Genomic DNA, 12,841 nt, shown 5'->3' on the forward strand with positions numbered 1-12,841 from the left:
CCAAAATCTGGGCGCAAACTACTATTTCACATGTTCGACAGTTATATGAAATAGCATCATAAAATGGGTCCTACTTTTGATGATCTTCCATCAGAATGTTGTACAAGGGGTCCTTTGTCCAGAACAATCGTTGTTTGGTTTTAGAATGTCCTCTTCTCCAGTCAATTAGCACGGAAAGCTAGCAAAGTAGCGCAAAGCTCTCCTTCCTGAACAAAGGCACACAACGCAACACGCCTAGCGTCCCGAATAAATTTCAATAATCTAATAAAACTATATTGAAAAAACATACTTTACGATGATATTGTCACATTTATCAAATAAAATCAAAGCCGGAGATATTAGTCGTCTATAACGACAGCTTTTCAGAAGGCAATACCAGGTCCCTTCTCGCGCGCTCCAGAAAACAGGAAACTGGTGACACGTCATGCCAAGAGCTTTTATTCGACCCCAGATCAAGTTATACACTCCATTTCTTCTCTCACTGCCTGTCGACATCTAGTGGAAGACGTATGAAGTGCATGTATACTAATAAATATCAAGGACATTTATAGGCAGGCCCTAGAACAGAGCATCGATTTCAGATTTTCCACTTCCTGTCAGGAAGTTTGCTGCAAAATGAGTTCTGTTTTACTCACAGATATAATTCAAACGGTTTTAGAAACTAGAGAGTGTTTTCTATCCAATAGTAATAATAATATGCATATTGTACGAGCAAGAATTGAGTACGAGGCCGTTTAAATTGGGCACGATTTTCCCCCAAAGTGAAAACAGCACCCTCTGTCCTCAACAGGTTAATGTCCATTCTAGAATGCCCTTCTAGCCAATCAGAAACGAGTATTCAATGCTGTGGTATAAAGCATATTAATGAATACTAGGTGTTTCATATCACTTGCACTTCTAGAAGTCTAAACAAATGCTTCCAAACTGGCTGTAATTACAGGGCAAAACCAGGCCCCCAGTGTCCGGTCTGGAGTGTGAAGTTACAAGCTATGCTGGTCTGCTATTGCGTAGCAACCTAGCAGTGCCAAAAGCCCTGTTCTGCCCTAAAAAGTCTATGTAAATTACGATCGCCAGACAGTTAAAAAAAAAAAAAAAAAAATCTTATAATCTATATTTTTAGGACAAGGTTTGTAGAATTCCTAAAATACAGTATATTACCGTATTCTGTGGGGGTACAGAATGATCACTCACGCATGCGACAAATATAGCCTATTACAAGGCACGCCTTGTGTTAATTAGCCAGAGACTCTTTCACTGCCCATAATTTTTCCACAATGCACCATAGTAAATACTGTAAAATTCATTTAAGGTATTTTTGTTGTGCATTCTACAGTGTTTCACTGTTGACATTACAGAAAGGTCTTACAGTGTGCTGTAAAACAAATGTACTGTGTTTTACTGTGCATTCTACGGTAATCTACTGTATTCAGTTTATATAGTCAGTGGCGGTTCTAGCTTGTATGGCTTTCTGGGTGAACCCCCCCTTCAGCCCCCCCCCCCCAAAACACCATTCTGCACTAACTGTAATTTTAATTCAGACATTTGGAACAACACAAATAAATAATCATAACATTTAAAACCATATGAATATAAAAATAAGACTCATAAATATCAAAAAATAACAAAGACAAATAGAAACAAATTGTAGTATATAAATACAAATAAAAAAGATAATCAAATTATTACACTATTACCCTATTGCTAACAAAAACCACACAAATAAAACTAAATTGCACAAATCCTATATCACACAAATACACAAATAGAATAACACACTTATAAAGAAGAGAACCTGATTATTACACTATTGCACTTCAAACAAGAAACACACAAACTAAATTGCACAACTGCCATCTAAACCCTGACCTTTCTTGCATTCCTTGATGCAAAGTCATCAATTACATCATCATAAGAACTCTGTCCAGCAATTGCATGGTTAATACTGATGACAGCAAGGCCACTAAGGCGTTCCTGTGACATGGTGGACCTCGGGTAGGATTTGATGAGCTTCAGCTTTGAAAAGCTCTCTGCTTCAGCTATGGTCACTGGAAGAGTAAAACCAATTCTGAGAGCAGTCCACAAATGTGGATACAATTCTGAGAGCTCCCTTTCATGTATTAATATCAGCAGCTCAAGTAGGGTCATGGTCTTCAATGGCAAGTCAGGCAAGTTATTCAGTTCCTGTGCAAGCTCTCTGCCATCCAAGTCTGAGTGTTTTTTATAGTGCAGTGTTACACTGAGGGCCTCACATTGTTCTGTCAGCTCCTCATTTGAGGGACTTTGGAAGGTTGACAGCACTCCAAACTTCTCTCCCACATTTTCCAATGTGGAAAATCTTTCCTGAAGAGCTGAGGTTGCAACATCAACAACGACATTGAAAAATGTCACCTCCAGCTTCTTCAGGACATCACTCAAAGGCTCATCAAATGATCCGTATGAAAAGTGCCGCTTTGTGGACCTCAGCCCTTTTTCTTGTAGAACGGCCTCTACATTCATACCCTCACAATATCCTTGGCTGACGTTTGTGCAGTCATAAAGCCTGTTGCCCTGTAGTTGCTGAGACCTCTGTCTGTCTTTCTGAGAAGACTGACTGCAACATCCACATGCATACTGAGAGACTGCATTAGCTTGCTCACATGTTGGATCTGTCTCAAGATGTCATGCCACACCACTGTACAGATGCTGAAGCAATATGATCCCACCTTCTCTGACAAGGACTGGGCTTCAATCTTTATCACAGGGTCTTTGGTTTGATCCCTCACCTCAATCAGTGCCTCTCTCACCGCTGCTGTCTTATACCTCAGTGGCTCGACACTCTTAACTTTACTCTGCCACCTTGTCTCAGTCCACATCTTCAAAGTGATGTCCACATGGATGGCCCATCGCTGCGTGGAGGCTGAGAACAAGGTGTACAGTTTGTGTAAGATGCCAAAGTAACCTGTGGCATCGACAGAACTGTTAACAGCATCAGCCACAACCAGGTTCAATGTGTGAGCCCCAAAAACCCAATAAATAGCCCCAAAAACCCAATAAAATGTTCCTTTATGTGGGGCTCCTCCTTCAGTGACACGATTATAATCACAACTGACAACTGTTGAGTGTGGCTGACATCTGAGGTGCAATCTAGAATTATAGAGAAGAATTTTGCCAGCTTGACGTCACTCACCGTTATTGAAATGACCTTGCTGCTGAACAAATCAATGAGTTCATTCTGCATTTGGTGGCCAAGGTAGCTGCTGGTGTGACTCGAGGTCCCTTTTTGGACACGGTTAAGGTGCTCTTTCATGACTGGATCAAATTGTGCCATCAGTTCAACCTCTTTGAGAAAATGTCCATTTGATGGAGAGTACAGTGTTTCTGTGTGTCCCCTTTGTGCCAGATTTCTAATTGCCAGAGACTGCACAATAGCAGTCAGACGTGTCAACACCTCTCTCCATCTTATCCTCTCAGCCTCCATAAGTGCCATCTCATGCTTATGAATTGTTTCCCCTTTTGTGATCCTCATTGCCAGTTCTTTCCATGTTTTCATGCAGTTTTGGTGTTCTGGACTGCTGTCGTGTGAAGTCAGCAAAGAACATGCATGTTTCCAGTCTGTCAGTCCTGAGTTTGCTAAATTAATTTTCTTCTTAGAAAAGAGTTTGCAGCAGAAGCAGAAAGGCTGTTGTTTCTTTCAGAATACACCAACCAACTTCTAGGGATTTTTTTACCACTCACCAAGATCTTCCTGAAATACTGGTGGTGGCAACTTTTTCCATCACTCTCATTCCTTGGGAAAACAAAGTGAGGTGGTACCTCACTTGGTCCTCTGCAAACGAGTTGTGTCCGAATTCTGTCAGTCAGAACTGAAGGCCAGTCAGAAGTGTCTGTAGACAGGGTCTGTAGACAGTGGTTCATCCTCAGCAGCAGGATTTGGTGGGGATGCTGCTACAGGCATTTCTAACGGAGAGCACATTGGCATTAGTTTACACACATTATTCACCGCATTTATAGTGGTGGAACATCCCACATACATTTTTTAAAATGTATTTTACCTTTATTTAACTAGGCAAGTCAGTTAAGAATAAATTCTTATTGACAATGACGGCCTAGGAATAGTGGGTTAATTGCCTTGTTCAGGGGCAGAACGACAGATTTTTACCTTGTCAGCTCGGGGATTCATTCTAGAAACCTTTTGGTTACTGGCCCAACGATCTCTAACCACTAGGCTACCTGCCGCCCCATACATACCCAGTAATAATACAATCGTCATTGTTACCTGCAATATGGAAACTTAAAACTTTGCAAAAGGGAAATTATTTATTTTGTTTATGTTATGCAGGGCTGCACACATAAACACAGGTGCGTGTACCCACACACACATGTGCGCATGCGCACAAACACACCTGAAGAATCCTGCTGGAGAGAAGTGGAAGCAAATGGGTCTTCATCCTCATCCTCAGGCTCAGACAACATTTGTGAAGACACCTGTGTGGCTGAGAATGTATATGGCTCCTCATCCTGGCCAGTACCAGAGGGTGCTCCAAAATATTTCAGAAGTGCCCTTGAATTTGCATTGAAATACAGTATGAGTCTGACACCCTAAATACATTTGTTGCACAATTAAATATTCATGTCATTATGCACAACTTATCAAACTTTCAGAATAGGAATCAAATTAACCATACAACCTCCTTGGCTAATTCTAGGCACAAGACATTCCAAAAGACTCAATGTATCACAAAATATACAAAATCTCAGCATAATATAGACGTCTTATAAGTTTGCCTAAAGCATTGGAAATTTCCCTTACTGAGTTCAGGACCTAGTCAATTCAATCACAGAAAACCTTTATGATGTCACCTCAATGAAAGTTAACCAAATCAATAATGTGCTAGTTAGGTTGTAATCGTTTTGTTGCAGGCTACACACATTATCATGATGAAACTGTGTGAAATTATATCCAATGTTATGTAAGCTAGTTGGACAGAAAACTGAATATTGTCGCCCGCATAGCAAGCAACATAGCAACATAGTCTGACAAACATAAGTGTTATACTAGCCTATTTCATTACATGCATAATATTATACTCATAAAGAGATGACATAGCTGCAATACCTTTATCTGTTGCGCGTTTCTCCTTTTCTTCTTTCCTCTTTTTCCTAAACTGGGCACTGATGGCTTAGACCTTTTGTTATCCATTTGTGTTGATTTGGTACTCGAGCATCAATGCATTACCCATCCCCCAACACTGTCAACCAAGAGTCAAGACTAAACCAATTCACCTTGGTGGTGTGCAGACTGGTTTTATATTATTCTTCACGATTTCGAAAAACACTGAAAAAAAATTAACAATAGGTCTGTGAATCTATATACTGTATTCACAGTATTATGAATGAATTGTGGTTTATTTGGTAGCATTTCGTAGTGTGACTAATTTTACTAATTGCATTAGTACTGTACAAAGTTAGAAGTGCGCTATTTGATAGATTCCCCCGCTCCCCCTACCTTGGGCTTCCAATGGGGAGACCTGAGGTCAACCTACCCCCGCCCCCCTCCCCATCTTCTACTTCTGAGTGGGAGACCTTTCCAGGCAGTAGCCTGCATAGCTCAAAAACTAGATATGGGCGCCCACTCCGACAAGGTTAATTGACCCCCAGTCCCACACGGTGACATGATATCATTGACGTGATGTGCAAATGAGCGATAGAAAAACGATCGCGCAAATGTCACCATTCCAAATGTTTTTGTGCGGGCGCCCAGTGCCGCCACCGGCAAGATGCTGCACTGGATGGTCGCCCATGTCGCCCATACCTAAATCCGCCACTGAATACAGTAAGTTACTGATGAAATTACAAAAATGGTTAACAATGTAGAGTTGATGTGACTTATTTAGTTTTGAGAGAGTACCACAAATATTTTAAGCAATAATTACTTTTCATTGACTTTTAGTTCAACATACTAGGAGTATTTGAGTTCAAAATGCCTTAAGGTTTACAGTATAAGCTCACATTCATATAGTAAACCAATACACAGTAGTCTATAGGGCAAGGCTAAAATATGGAAGTGTGATTGTCTGACAGTACTCTATACATTTAGGTGGCTGCATGAAAACAAAGTTGTTTTACTACAGTGACGCCCCTGACCACCTAAAGGACTGCTCTTGGGACTGAGTGCTACTAGTCCATCCAGTCTATTATGCTGTAGCAGGCCAGGGTTCTTCTCTCATTCGCCTTCATTTGGCCTCCATGGGAAAAACTCAAATAAACAAAATGCATTCAATGAATGAATTGAAATCAACAAAAGGTAGCCATGCTATATGACAGTCTGTGGGGTTTACAATGACAGTTGGTCTCTGTAACATTTACCTTCCACAATGTAGCATACAATAAACATCTAGATCATGTAGCCTACTAATACAGTATACAGTAACAACAATGCACTTGGCCCACTTTAAATATACATCGGTTTAGTTGTCATTCCAAAGCATCCTGAAAAACAACCATTCGATTGACAAACTTCTCAGCAGGAGTCTTTTGGCAAGCATCCCATACACTGAGCTGGTAATGGCGCTCTATGGACGTCTCCTCCCGACCCACTAAACCAAGTGCACAATTCTACTGACTCAGATTACGTGCTGGGTCCGTGGTATGATAGCCGCAGGAAGTACTTTGGGGGGTAGTAGTGCTGCGTTTTTAAATGTTTTATTTAATTTAAAGGGGGTGTGCTGAAAAAATATTTGTGCCCGAGCCACGGACGCTATGTAGGACGGCTAATACAGTACTATTAAAGGCCCAGTGCACTACTTTTGTGAAAAATAATTTTCTTCAAAAATATATAGATATTTCATTAACATTTTTTTATTCTGATTTTCAGGGGGTGCTGCAGCACCCTCAGCACCCCTACTTCCTGTGGCTATGTGTGGCATATGCCTATGGCTTCTACTGCAAAATGTATGTTAATGTTGCATAATTCAAAATGTTTAATTCAACAATTTCTTCGACCTTCTTTTATATATATCAATGTATAAAACAAACACATAATCATTCAAGAGATAAATGAACCCTAAAGATGAAAAAAATACATAGTGGATGAAATGGTGGTGGGCTAATGGTAGGCTATAACCTATATAGAATCATAAACATAATGTAAATGGATAGATATCTTCCGAGAGGTTTTTAACTTACCTTCTCCGGACGGTTTACGAGGGGAATTCCCGCTACATTTACTGCAGGTGTCCGCGCGCTGCGCTATCTCTCGCGTGCACGGAGCACATATTCACTCCAGCGGGCTCCAGGACAGCTGGTTGTTGCGCGACGTGATCGACGCGCCTTTAGCGCGGGATTGGGAAAAAATCATCCACGGGACAAGAAAGAGTAGTTACTAGTGACCTTTTTTCTGTCCATAAATCAGTTAATTCCTCCAACTTTTAACGTTTTCCCTCTCAGGACGCTATCAGCTCCTTGTCTCCCCACAGAGAGTGAAGAATCCCATACATAGATAGATCAGTCAAACGTTAACACATGCACTGCAGCGGGTAGTCGCTCTTGGAGCACAGCGGCGCATCCCTCATCCAATACGGTCACGATCTGCAGGCAGGAGGGAAATCGAATGCTTTAGTTGAAAAGGGAATGGAATAGAAGCGAGGGAGGTAGGTGTGATGGGTAGCATTACAAGGAGGACCTGATATTCATGAAGGGCGAACGCTCCCCTGTAGTAATCCCGTGTGATTCCCCAAATACTGAAAAATCTTCTGCTCCCTCTCGTGTATAGTACAACACTCTACTATACCCACTCCACCCCACCCCTCTCTCTCAGAGCGAGGAATTATTGTGAGGAGATGATGCAAGAATAACAGGTGCGCTCGAGCATTAAACCGTCGACCTTTTCATACTCTATTAAACACATTGTATTCAGACATTTTTCCATTTAATTTGGTTATTTTCCTCTATTTTCCCATGTATTTGCTAGAGGGAAGGGGTCCACTCAATCAATCACATTGACTTGAATATGAACAGGTATCAGTAGGCTAGTGAAAAACTAAATTACTTTATACAGTACATTGTCTGAATATGTCAGACACTTGCACAAAAAATGGCAGTCAGTAGCTAGGTTTCCATCCAATTGGCGACAGGTGTTCATGCAAATACTATAGAATCCGCATAAAGAAAATATGCATATTTTCCCACAAGTGGTGTGTTTTCACCAAATTGATTTTTTGTGGATTAACATCAGTGCGTTATGAAGTAGTTCACACCTTTTCGCTTAAAATTTCACGTACAGAATAAAAATCTAAATTTCTATATGTTTCCATCGCATTTTCAACTCTGCCTACTCAGGTCTTGGCACGTGCTCTATAACCAACAGCTCGCAGATAGCCTACAGTGCGGGTAGGCTGGGCGGATAGGCAAATCTACATGATGAGATTATTCTGGATAAGAGCCGGAATATTTTTTATTTGTCAAAGGGGAGTCAAGTATAGTTCATGTCACCAGAGTAAGACCCTCAATATTTCTCGGAAATGAGCATCAAGATCATAGTGCACTTTCACCACCCTGTGAAGTTCATCATCATTTATTTAATCTGTATCATAATAAACTGCATGGTATCATCGTGTGACTCCAAATTTACTTTGATATGATGGTTATTATATCAATATTTTTGCATCATGTCGTTTCCACCGCCATTTCTCCCATAAGTAATTTTACTGACAGATAATTATCTATAATTATCCATAATAATCTCATCATATAGCCTAGACTAGACAACCCGCACAGCCTACCCGCACTATCTCTGCAAACTGTTGGCTAGAGCGCAGGTGCCAAGACCTGACTAGGCACATTTGCTATTTGACTCAACCGTTGTTGTGACAAAACTATCGGAAGTTAAGAATGCAATGGAAACACATTCAATTTTAGATTTTTATTCGGCACATGAAAATTTAAGACAACACTTAAACCAACATATACATTGTGTGTGCACTACCTCGTCACACACTGATTTTTATCAAATCCATTTTGTGGAAACATAGGCCTACCACAGGTGGGAATATGCACAAATTTTCTTTATGCGGAATACACAATATTCATGTTAAAATCTGTCGCCAATTGGATGGAAAAGCTACTGTCAGTCCATATCCGACCATTTCAATCTCTACATGTGAGAGGGTGAAACGTTAACCTACATAAATTATGAGATGTGTCAACGTGTTTGAGGGATGAATAAGGTGAAGGGTAAAATAGGTGACATATAAAGGGGAGAAGGCACGGGGATTAGGTTTGTATGGGAATCTGTCAAGAAGACCTTGAGCGAACATATGCATTTATAGTGCATTTGAAAGTATTCAGACCCCTCGAATTTTCCACATTTTGTTAAATTACAGCTTTATTCTAAAATTGATTAAATTGTTTTTTCTGCTCATCAATCTACACACGATACCCCAGAATGACAAAGCAAAAACAGATTGTAGACATTTTTAAACATTTATTTATAAAAAAACAATAACTGAAATATCACATTTACAAAAGTATTCAGACCATTTACTCAGTACCTTGTTGAAGTAACTTAGGCAGCAATTACAGCATTGAGTCCTCTTGGGTATGACACTACAAGCTGGGCACACATCTGTTTGGGGAGTTTCTCCCATTCTTCTCTGCAGATCCTCTCAAGCTCTGTCAGGTTGGATGGGGAGCGTTGCTGCACAACTATTTTCAGGTCTCTCCAGAGATGTTCGGTCAGCTTCAAGTCCGAGCTCTGGCTGGGCCACTCAAGGACATTCAGAGACTTGTCCTTATGCCACTCCTGCATTGTCTTGACTGTGTGCTTAGGGTCGGTATCCTGTTGGAAGGTGAACCTTCGCCCCAGTCTGAGGTCCTGAGCGCAGCAGGTTTTCATCAAGGATCAATCTGTACTTTGCTCCGTTCATCTTTCCCTCGATCCTGACTAGTTTCCCAGTGTCTGCCGCTGAAAAACATCCCCACAGCATGATACTGCCACCACCATGCTTCATCAAAGGGATGGTGCCAGGTTTCCTCCAGACCTGCCGCTTGGCATTCAAGCCAAAGAGTTCAATCTTGGTTTCATTAGACCAGTGAATCTTGTTTCTCAAGGTCTGAGAGTCCTTTAGGTGACTTTTGACAAACTCCAAGCAGGCTATCATGTTCCTTTTACTGAGGAGTGGCTTCTGTCTGGCCTCTATATCATAAAGGCCTGATTGGTGGAATACTGCAGAGATGGTTTTCCTTCTGAAAGGTTCTCCTATCTCCACAGAGGAACTCTGGAGCTCTGTCAATTGATTGGACATGATTTGGAAAGGCACACACCTGTCTATATAAGGTCCCACAGTTGACAGTGCATGTCAGAGCAAAAACCAAGCCATGAGGTCGAAGGAATTGTCCATAGAGCTCCGAGACAGGATTGTGTCGGGGCACAGATCAGGGGAAGGGTATGAAAAAATGTCTGCAGCATTGAAGTTCCCCAAGAGCCTCCATCATTCTTAAATGGAAGAAATTTGAAACCACCAAGACTCTTCCTAGAGCTGGCTGCCCAGCCAAATTGAGCCATCGGGGGAGAAGGGGCTTGGACATAGCAGGGAGGTGACCAAGAACCTGATGGTGACTGACAGAGCTCTAGAGTTCCTCTGTGGAGATGAGAGAACCTTCCAGAAGGACAACCATCTCTGCAGCACTCCACCAATCAGGGCCTTTATGGTAGAGTGGCCAGACGGAAGCCACAGCAAAGACAATGCAGGAGTGGCTTCAGGACAAGTCTCTGAATGTCCTTGAGTGGCCCAGACAGAGCTCGGACTTCAACCAGATCGAACATCTCTGGAGAGACCTGAAAATAGCTGTGCAGCAACACTCCCCATCCAACCTGAGAGCGCTTGTGAGGCTCTGCAGAGAGGAATGGGAGAAACTCCCCAAATACAGGTGTGCCAAGTTTGTAGCGTCATACCCCAAAAGACTTGAGGCTGTAATCGCTGCCAAAGCTGCTTCAACAAAGTACTGAGTAAATGGTCTGAATACTTATGTGAATGTGATATTTCATGTTTTTTTTTATACATTTGCACACATTTGTAAAAACATGTTTTTGCTTTGTTATTTTGTGTAGATTGATGAGGGGAAAAATATTTAATACATTTTAGAATAAGGCTGTAACTCAACAAAATGTGGAAAAAGTCAATGGGTCTGAATACTTTCCGAATGCACTGTACATTAAAATGAACATACCAAAATGAACTGCAAAGCACACTGGTTGTTATTGGCCTTGTATTTGGCAGAGGACATTATAAAAATACTCAGCATGCTTTGTAATTGTCTATTTTTATATAATTATATTTAATTCATTTAGCAGATGCTCTTATCACACCGTAGTGCCATCAGACTTCTGACACCAATGCAGGATGAAAGGGGCCCACAAAATTGTGAACCGCAATAAAAATTAAAATATAGAAAAGTATTTTGCATTTTGAAAATACAAATGTACAGCTCTCAAAAGTATCTTGTTACAAAATACATTGGAGTGTAGTTCAGCGCAGTGTAATACAATTTACAAAATACTCAGAAGAAATTGAAATTCATATTACATGTAACAGAAGTACTTCCCATCTCTGCGGCTGACCCCACTTTGAGAACCCCTTCTCTAGTCTGTATCCTGCACTCTTATAAGTAAAGGAGTCTGGAAGAACCTTTCGGGGTTCTAAAAATGGCCATACATAGGGAACCTTTTCCAGTTCAAAAAGTTCCATGAACCCCTCTGAACACAGCTGCGGGAAGTAGTTTGGTGTTGGTGCGACTTTTTTTTGCAGAGGGGGGAGGTGGGTGCAGAAGTTTTTTGTTGTTGCCTGCACTGAAGATGTCTATATCGTCCCGATAATACAGGACTAGTAAAGGCCCAGTGCACTACTTTTGTGATTTTTTAAAAACTAAATGTATTTGAGGGTTTACTAGCATTTGTAACTTGAGTCTCATAATTATCTGTACAAAAAAAGTCAATCTGATAATACCTGTGGAATATAAAAATATTTGCTTGATATATGTTTTCCAGTTTCTTGAAATACTTTGCAAATGCAACTTATTTAAGTGTGAAAACTGAAATGATCTATTCATTCCTTTTCTATAATAGCTCTTATTCAGAGAAACGGACAATAGTGAGTGCAAACATTTTCATACTGGTCCCCCCTGGGCATCGGACCTACAACCCTAGCATTGCAAGCACCGTGCTCTATCAACTGAGCCACAACATCACAAACCACTTGATGTCTCAATGTACTCAATTACTGTATTGTGCGTTGTTTTTCTTCATGGTGATGGAAAGTCTACAGGTATAAACCTAGATGACCAGCCTATGTACAATACAGTAATGTACATTTACATTAAGTGGTTTGTAAGGATGGTAAATTAATACTGCACAAAAAGTGATTGTTTTCCATGTTATTTTATCAAGAAAAATATTTAATTTGATGTGGATGTTTTGTGTCTTTGCCCATAACTCTGCACCTTTTGATGTAAATGTTTGAGGACAGGGTTTTGCTCTTTCTGAATACTGTACATGAGAATGACAATCGCGGAGAAAGGGAGAGGGCAACAACTCTTACCATTCCAACTATTGAATCCTGCAAGGTACTGCTGTTAATAATACAACTACCTTTTTGCCAAAGCTGAGATGCCACAAAAGAAATGTGTGCATGCTACTGCTTGAGTGGGTTGAGTTACTGACGTGATCTTCCTGTCTGGGTTGGCGCCCCCCCCTTGGTTTGTGCTGTGGTGGAGATCTTTGTGGGCTATACTTGGCCTTGTCTCAGGATGGTAAGTTGGTGGTTGAAGGTATCCCTCTAGTGATGTGGGGGCTGTGCTTTGGCAAAGT

This window comes from Salvelinus namaycush, chromosome 2, assembly GCF_016432855.1.
Source record: "Salvelinus namaycush isolate Seneca chromosome 2, SaNama_1.0, whole genome shotgun sequence".
In the NCBI taxonomy this organism is placed as follows: domain Eukaryota; kingdom Metazoa; phylum Chordata; class Actinopteri; order Salmoniformes; family Salmonidae; genus Salvelinus; species Salvelinus namaycush.